Below are 7,882 nucleotides of genomic sequence, written 5' to 3'. Positions count from 1 at the left end.
AGATTATTTTAGATGTTATTTAACATTTGATTTATTTACCAAATTGTCCTTACTTTGAATATAAGCAAACTTTTTTATTGTGGTAAAGTATACATAGCATAAAATTACCATTCTAATCATTTTTTAATGTACCATTTAGTGGCATTAATTACAAGCAAACTTTTTTTTTTTTTTTGAGACATAGCCTCACTCTGTCACCCAGGCTGGAGTTCAGTGGCACTATCTCAGCTCACTGCAATCTCTGCTTCCTGGGTTCAAGCGATTCTTGTGCCTCGGCCCTCCCGAGTAACTGGGATTACAGGCACACACCACCATGCCCAGCTAATTTTTTTGTATTTTTAATAGAGATGGGGTTTCATTATATTGGTTAGGTTGGTCTTGAACTCCCGACCTCAGGTGATCCACCTGCCTTGGCCTCCCAAAGTGCTGGGATTATAGGCATGAGCCACCGCGTCTGGCATACAAACTTTTGATTAAAGTTTGACACCTGTTGATGGACAGAAAATGGAGTAACCGTACAGGCAGGAATGTTCTAGTCTGCGTGACAGTTACAGTTCATTTTATAAATAAACAATTTGACTTTTTTTGGTAGTTACGGTCCCTCCCCTCAGTGCTGTATCTCTATTTGGTATTCGAACAAATCCAGGGAATCTGCAAGGCTGAAGGGCAGATTCTTGGCAATGGTAAATTCAGTAGGTCCTGCCACCATTTGAGGCCTCCTCGGAGACAGCCATACTAGTCTAATCTCTTCTTGACTTTCCCTTCTTCTTTCCCAGACCTCTAATTCCCAGAGGTCTGTTGTGAATTCTAATGCTTTCAGAAAATATTACGGAGAATCCCACAATGATAAAATTTCCCAGTTTTTGTTTTAAAACAAAGTTGAAAAATATTAGGGGTCAGGGTGAGGTGATGTTGATGGTGACAGATGGCCCCCTTGGTGACAGGGAAGTATGAAATAGCATGGAGTGTGGAAGGGTATTATGGGTAGCTTATTTATTAGGTCAGTATAAAGTATAGATTTAAGAGAGTTAGATTAAAATGGCATGCTTGATTCAAGTCATTAAATTCTAAAGTTCTATTAAAATTGTAGAGGAGATACAATACAAATTTCAGCAATAAGGATAGATTTATAATCACACTAGGAAGACAAGAAGGGTGCTGTGAAATATTTCTAGAAGATACAAAACAAGGAATTAGATCTTGGTGAAACCAAGAGGGCCAAGGAACTGACAGCCACATGCAGATGGTAATTAAAGAATTACCTCCAGTTGTAGAGACAGCTCTGAGATGGGGTGTCTGTAGTGTGCTAAGCCAGATTTTTGAAGGACTAAATAGTTATTCTGGTCTCTGACTCAGAGCTCCTGGTCCACAGAATTCCTCTAAGCTAAAGCTATAACACAATTTGATGTTTGCCAAATAAGGTTAGACTCACAGAGTATATGTGCAGAGCATATAATGCAGAGCATACAAATAGGGGCCATCGAAGTGTGGCAATGCCCTAGCTATATTGTGGTTACCACAAGGATCTTTATTCCTCATACTTAGAAAACAAGCAAACAAAGAAAAATCTGCCAGCTGTCTATTTCCCAGTTTTCCTTCTGACTGTTCCTTTCTCCTTCCTCACACAATTAAAATGCTAGGTTTCCTGTAATCGCAATCTTCAGGGAATTTTTCACTCAAGCCCAGAAAATAAACTCCAGATAATGATACTGAGAAATTTATTGGTTGGAAAACTGCTATCTGCAGGCCTCCCACTACCTATTTCTTAGTAGATTTTACATTTTTAAAGGGTTGTAGAACACCAAAACAATATATGACAGATAACTGTGTTTGGGCCTCAAAGCCTACCCTTTATATAAAAAGTTTGTTGACTCCTAGGCTCTCATTTGCAAGTAGACAAATGATAAACAGCAAATATTTAAGGAAAAGAGCAACATGAAAAATATACAGCAAACTTAACAAGCAGAAAGAATTCCTGGGGAAACAATTCAGGGCGAAAAAATGACCAAGTATAATTAGTATTATATGGAATAATAATTAGTACTACTTATAATAGTTTCATATGTAATCCTCATCATATTATATGTCATTATAATCTTCAAATATTTTAGAGGTTATTGTACTAATTTTAAAAATGCAAGTTGCTATAAAGAAGTATCTTGGAAATAAACAGTTGTGAAAATAAACTCTGTTTTAGGCTGATTAGTTGAATAAACATGGCTGAGAATCAAATTACTGAGCTAGAATTTTGAGCTGAAGATACTTCCAGAGCTTACAAGAAAAGATAAAAAAGATGGAAGTTACAGTAAAAGACAGATGTATCTCTTAAAGACATAGAAAACCCAGAACACCATCTGTTTAAAAATTAAACTTCATGAGATTGAGCCATATGTATAGAGAATTCACCATTGAATACCCTGCATATATCACAGTGCCAGGTAAATACTATGCAATAAATATTTTTGAATGTATGTATGCATGTTACAGTATAAATATATAGAGGAGTTCCAGAAAGTGAAAAAAGAAGCGAAGAATAGGAAAAAAAAAATCTTCTGATGAAAGATTCATATTAGAAGTCTCCAGTGCTGAGCAAAAACAATGAAAAAGTCATGCAGGATGAATACTGACAAAATATGTGTAAGCCCAAGCTTAGAAAAATCTCAAAATGTCTAAAGAGAAACAGTGTACCTATAAGGGGAAAAGAATCACTTTGGTCTCAGACTTGTCATCTGTACGTTGGAGTGCTACAACATACTGCTATTTTTGAAGTTCTGAGGGAGAACTGTTTTGAATTTAGACTTCTATCTTGAGTGAAACTGTCAAGAGTAAGGGCACAGTAAGGACATTCTAGCAATTTTAGAACATGCAAGGATTTCAGAAATTAACTCATAAAACACAGTCTGCACGGCATGATATCAAATTATGTAAAGAAAAACTTGGTAAACAAGAAATTGTCAAATTTATAATCATAGCTACATATTTGAACACAGCTCTTAGAAATTGTCAGATAAAGAGTTCAAAATAGAGGAAACATTTTGAATTATATAGTGCACAAATTTTAATAGCTATAGAATATTTCTTTTCAAATGCCACGAAAAGATGACCATGAAGCAAAAACCACAATTTTTTTTGTTTGTTGATAGGTAGGAATTCAGGGTCCATCCTGTCATCACAATGCAATGAAACTAGAAATTAGCAAGTGGATAGCAATAAATCAATTTTTAAAAATCAGACAAAAGAAAACACTGTCCTTGTAATGCTTGCATTTAAAAGGAAATAAAAACTTATGAAAGAGAATCTTTATTTAAGCAGTTCTAGATTATACAAAATGTTGAAACATCTCAATTTGGTCTCTGAGGCTAGCATAATCCTTATTCCAGAAAATTGTTCATCAAAGATAACTATAGACCAGTCTCACTTACGAACAAAATGTAATTTGTTGAAACTGGTCATGTTGAAAAAACATGACCAATTAAATATCCCAAAATAATGTGTCATGGTAGAGTAGGGTTTATCTGAAAACTGCAACATGACGATTATGTAACTCAATCCTTTAGGAAATTTATTACTTTAACTTAAAAAAAAAAAACACGATAAGCTTGATAGATGCTCGAAAAACATTTCCTAAGATTGAACACATTCCAGATTTAAATTTTTCAGGCTGAGAATAGAATAAAGCCTTTGTAACTTGGCTAAGGACTAGGAAGGTCTTCCAGAAAGCTTCATCAAACATCTGCATTCAAGTCAGGATTAAGACAATCATGACTGTTGCCTATGCAACAATCATTTAACCCTAAGAAATAGAAGTATTAGGAAGAGAAAACATAGTCCTTATTTTGAGCAGTGTGACTGTAGAGACAAACATCCAAGAGAAACAGTTGAAAAACTATTAGAAATGACAAAAGGTAGTTTTGTTTAATAGTTCACCATGAAAATCTGTACTATATAGAAAATCTGTATATAGAATATAGCATTGGCCAATTGGAAATGTAATTTGAAAATCCCATTTGCAACAAAACTTGGAACTGTATACTGTCTAAGAATAAACAATGGGAAAAATGCAAAATCCTTATGAGGAAAATGATACATTTTAATGGAGGAAATAAAATGCCTGAATAAACACTGTGTTCCTGTCTGAAAAATATTGTCTATATGCCAGTTATCTTCAGATAATTCATAAATTACCATTCCAGCTGTTACTTAGTAGTGGTGGCGAGAGAAAGTTAAAAATACCAGCTTCAGGAATATTGAAGTATCTTTCTCATATATATAAGTTCAGATAGACAAGGCAGGGCTGGTGTCAGCCTTCAAGGTGTCAGAGACTGAGGCTCCCTCTATCTTGTTACTTTGCTGTCTTTAAAACCTTATCTTTGGCCGGGCGCGGTGGCTCATGCCTGTAATCCCAGCACTGTGGGAGGCCAAGGTGGGCGGATCATGAGATCAGGACATCGAGACCATTCTGGCTAACACGGTGAAACCCTGTCTCTACTAAAAATACAAAAAATTAGCTGGGCGTGGTGGCGGGCGCCTGTAGTCCCAGCTACTCGGGAGGCTGAGGTAGAATGGTGTGAACCCGGGAGGCAGAGCTTGCAGTGAGCCGAGATCATGCCACTGCACTCCAGACTGGGCGATAGAGGGAGACACCATCTCAAAACAAACAAACAAGCAAACAAACAAACCTTATGTTCAGTCGTCCTGTGTATATTCCAGCCAATGGAGAGGGAGAAAAGGACTGCTCCCAGAAATTGTACCTACTTTTCTACATGAATCTCATTGCTTAAAGCAGCCACATGAATACAACTAGCTTCCAGGATGGGAATTGTGTTTATTCTATATGGCCATGTTCCTAGGCAAAAAAGCAGGGCTTCTATTAGAGAAAAAGGGGAGAATGGATGTTAGCGTATATTAGTGTATTACTAGAAGTATATACCACTTAAGTTTATTCAGAAACTCATATGCAAAGTAAATAACCAAGAAATTTGTTTTACATGAGGAACATTTGACTTACATTTCTTACTGCAAACATACAACAAAACTACAATAAGTATATCAAAGATAAATACATCAATGAAACATTAAAGAAACAAACTCAAGTAATATGTAGATACATAGTTATATGTTAAAATCATGGGTAAAAGCCCAGGCACAGTGGCTCACGCCTGTAATCCTAGCACTTTAGGAGGCCAAGGCAGGCAGATCACTTGAGGTCTATATCAAAGATAAATACATCAATGAAACATTAAAGAAACAAACTCAAGTAATATGTAGATACATAGTTATATGTTAAAATCATGGGTAAAAGCCCAGGCACAGTGGCTCACGCCTGTAATCCTAGCACTTTAGGAGGCCAAGGCAGGCAGATCACTTGAGGTCAAGAGTTTGAGACCAGCCTGGCCAACATGGTGAAACTCCCTCTTTACTAAAGATACAAAAATTAGCCGGGCGTGGTGGTGCGAGCATGTAATCCCAGCTACTTGGGAGGCTGAGGCAGGAGAATCGCTTGAACTCAGGAGGTGGAGGTTGCAGTGAGCTGAGATTGCACCACTACACTCCAGCCTGGGCGACAGAGTGAGAACCTGTCTTAAAAAAAGAAAAAAGAAAAAAAAAATCATGGGTAAAAGAAAAGGAGCCTATGAATGATTAAAAAAGAAAAACAAAAACAAAAAACACAACTACCCAAGTACGAAAACAAAATGTAGGAAAAATCTTTTCTAATTTCAGAGTGGAGGTCTTTCTAAGCGAAATATAAACCCCAGAAGCCATAAGGAAAAGGTTTGACAAATTTGGTACATGAAGAAAAAAACCGAAGGGTGAAAGATACCACTAACAAAGTTGAAAGAAGAGTAATGGGGTGGGGGGAATATTTGCAATATGTATAAGAGTCAAAAGAGTAAATTAAGTCAACAGCTCCAATTTATCAACCATTACCTTGGTAAATATGAAAAGAATTATACTAGTCACTGTTGGTGAGGAAAACAAAACAAGCCCTTTCCAAGATGATCCATGGCTGTATAAGTTGGAGGACAATTTGGAAGTATCTAGCAAAATTGAAAGTGTACATACCCCTTAATCTAGCAATCCCACCTGTAAATAGCTATGTATTTTCCGGACATCACAAATGTCTGAAATACACACGAATGAAAAGATACTTATTTCATAAAATGTATAATGCATTAGGGCTAATGCTTTTTTTTCATTCCTATAGGAAAACGTCAAAAACAAACAAAAAAAGAGTTTACAAAACAAATACCACCTGGATGACAGTGATGGTAACAAGCCATCAGTTGTAAGATGCATCCAAACACCAAAAATGATAAAATTTGTATTTATCTTTGATATACTTATTGTAGTTTTGTTGTATGTTTGTAATAAGAAATGTAAGTCAAATGTTCCTCATGTAAAACAAATTTCTTGGTTATTTACTTTGCATATGAGTTTCTGAATAAACAAGTGGTATATACTTCTAGTAATACACTAATATACGCTAACATCCATTCTCCCCTTTTTCTCTGATAGAAGCCCTGCTTTTTTGCCTAGGAACATGGCCATGTAGAATAAACACAATTCCCATCCTGGAAGCTAGTTGTATTCATGTGGCTGCTTTAAGTTTTTTTCGTTTAAGAATTGATGAAACAGGATATAGCTATAAGAATGGTCTTTGCAGCATTATTTGTAATAATGAGAAATAGGAAACAAATTTAACAATAAAGGGAATAATTAAATTATGGTACGGGCATCACAATTGAATACTCTAGCCATTAGGAAGAATGAGAGAGATCTCTCTGTTTTGACTTGGAAAAATCTCCAAGATACATTGTTAAGAGGAAAAAAGCAAGTTACAATACAATATATAGTATATATTAGAGTTTAACTTAGGAAAAGAGATATATATATGTATATATGCAAGTATACGAATTCCAAACTGTTTCTACAGGATGCATAGAAATAAAAATACATTTGCCTAGAAAAAATGTCTGAAAGGATATATAAATAGTGTTTACGTATGAAGAGGGAGGTTGAACTGGGAGAGTGTGGACTTTTTATTTTTTACTCTATGAATTTCTTTTTTTTTCTTTATTTTTAAAACAGTAGGTTATAATGATATGGTACATTATAATGTAAATGTTAAATCTGGGAAATGTAGAGAAGTATAAAGAATAAAATAAAAATAACTAGAATTTAACCACCAAGATAAATAGCGCTATTAATAGTTTTTGTACATTTCCTTATGATCCATTTTCCTTTGCAAGGAGACACATATTGATACTGTTTCTTGAGCCAAGAGAAACAGGAAGAGCAGTTTTACATGAGGAAGATGATAAATCAATTTTGGGACATGTTAAATTGGCATTGCCTGTGGGACGCTGAAATTGTGTTATCAAGTAAGCAATCGGATATATGGGTATGGCGCTTAGGGGAGCTCATGATCAGCTTAGAGTATTAATGATTTCTCTTTCAAGTAAAGATTTTTTAACATTCGTGTGTCTGACACAAATAAAAATGTAATTCCTTGGGGCAGCATAGTGTAACACAGCTTATTAGCCTTGGGATTTAACGAACCTTCCTTACCTGCTGTTCCCCACTCCTACCCCAGCTGTACCATCTTTTAGTTCTGTCCATCTTGGGAAAAACATTTAAGAAAAGCCTCTGTTTTCTCATCTATCACATGAAGATAATGTTATCTTCCTTGCTAGATTGTTAAAAAGATTAAATGAATGTAAATAAACACCTAGCACTGTCTAGGGTGCCGGTTGGCCCTTTAACATTTTAGTTTTCCTATTGTTACTTAAACAACAACAACAACAACAACAACAACAACAACAAAAAACAGCTTATTTGTTTCTTCATTTTTAATTAAGACAAAAAGAAGTATTGGCCTGGT

The sequence above is a fragment of the Gorilla gorilla genome, chromosome 1 (assembly GCF_029281585.2).
Source record: "Gorilla gorilla gorilla isolate KB3781 chromosome 1, NHGRI_mGorGor1-v2.1_pri, whole genome shotgun sequence".
Taxonomy (NCBI): Eukaryota; Metazoa; Chordata; class Mammalia; order Primates; family Hominidae; genus Gorilla; species Gorilla gorilla.
This window is presented reverse-complemented; position numbering follows the sequence as displayed.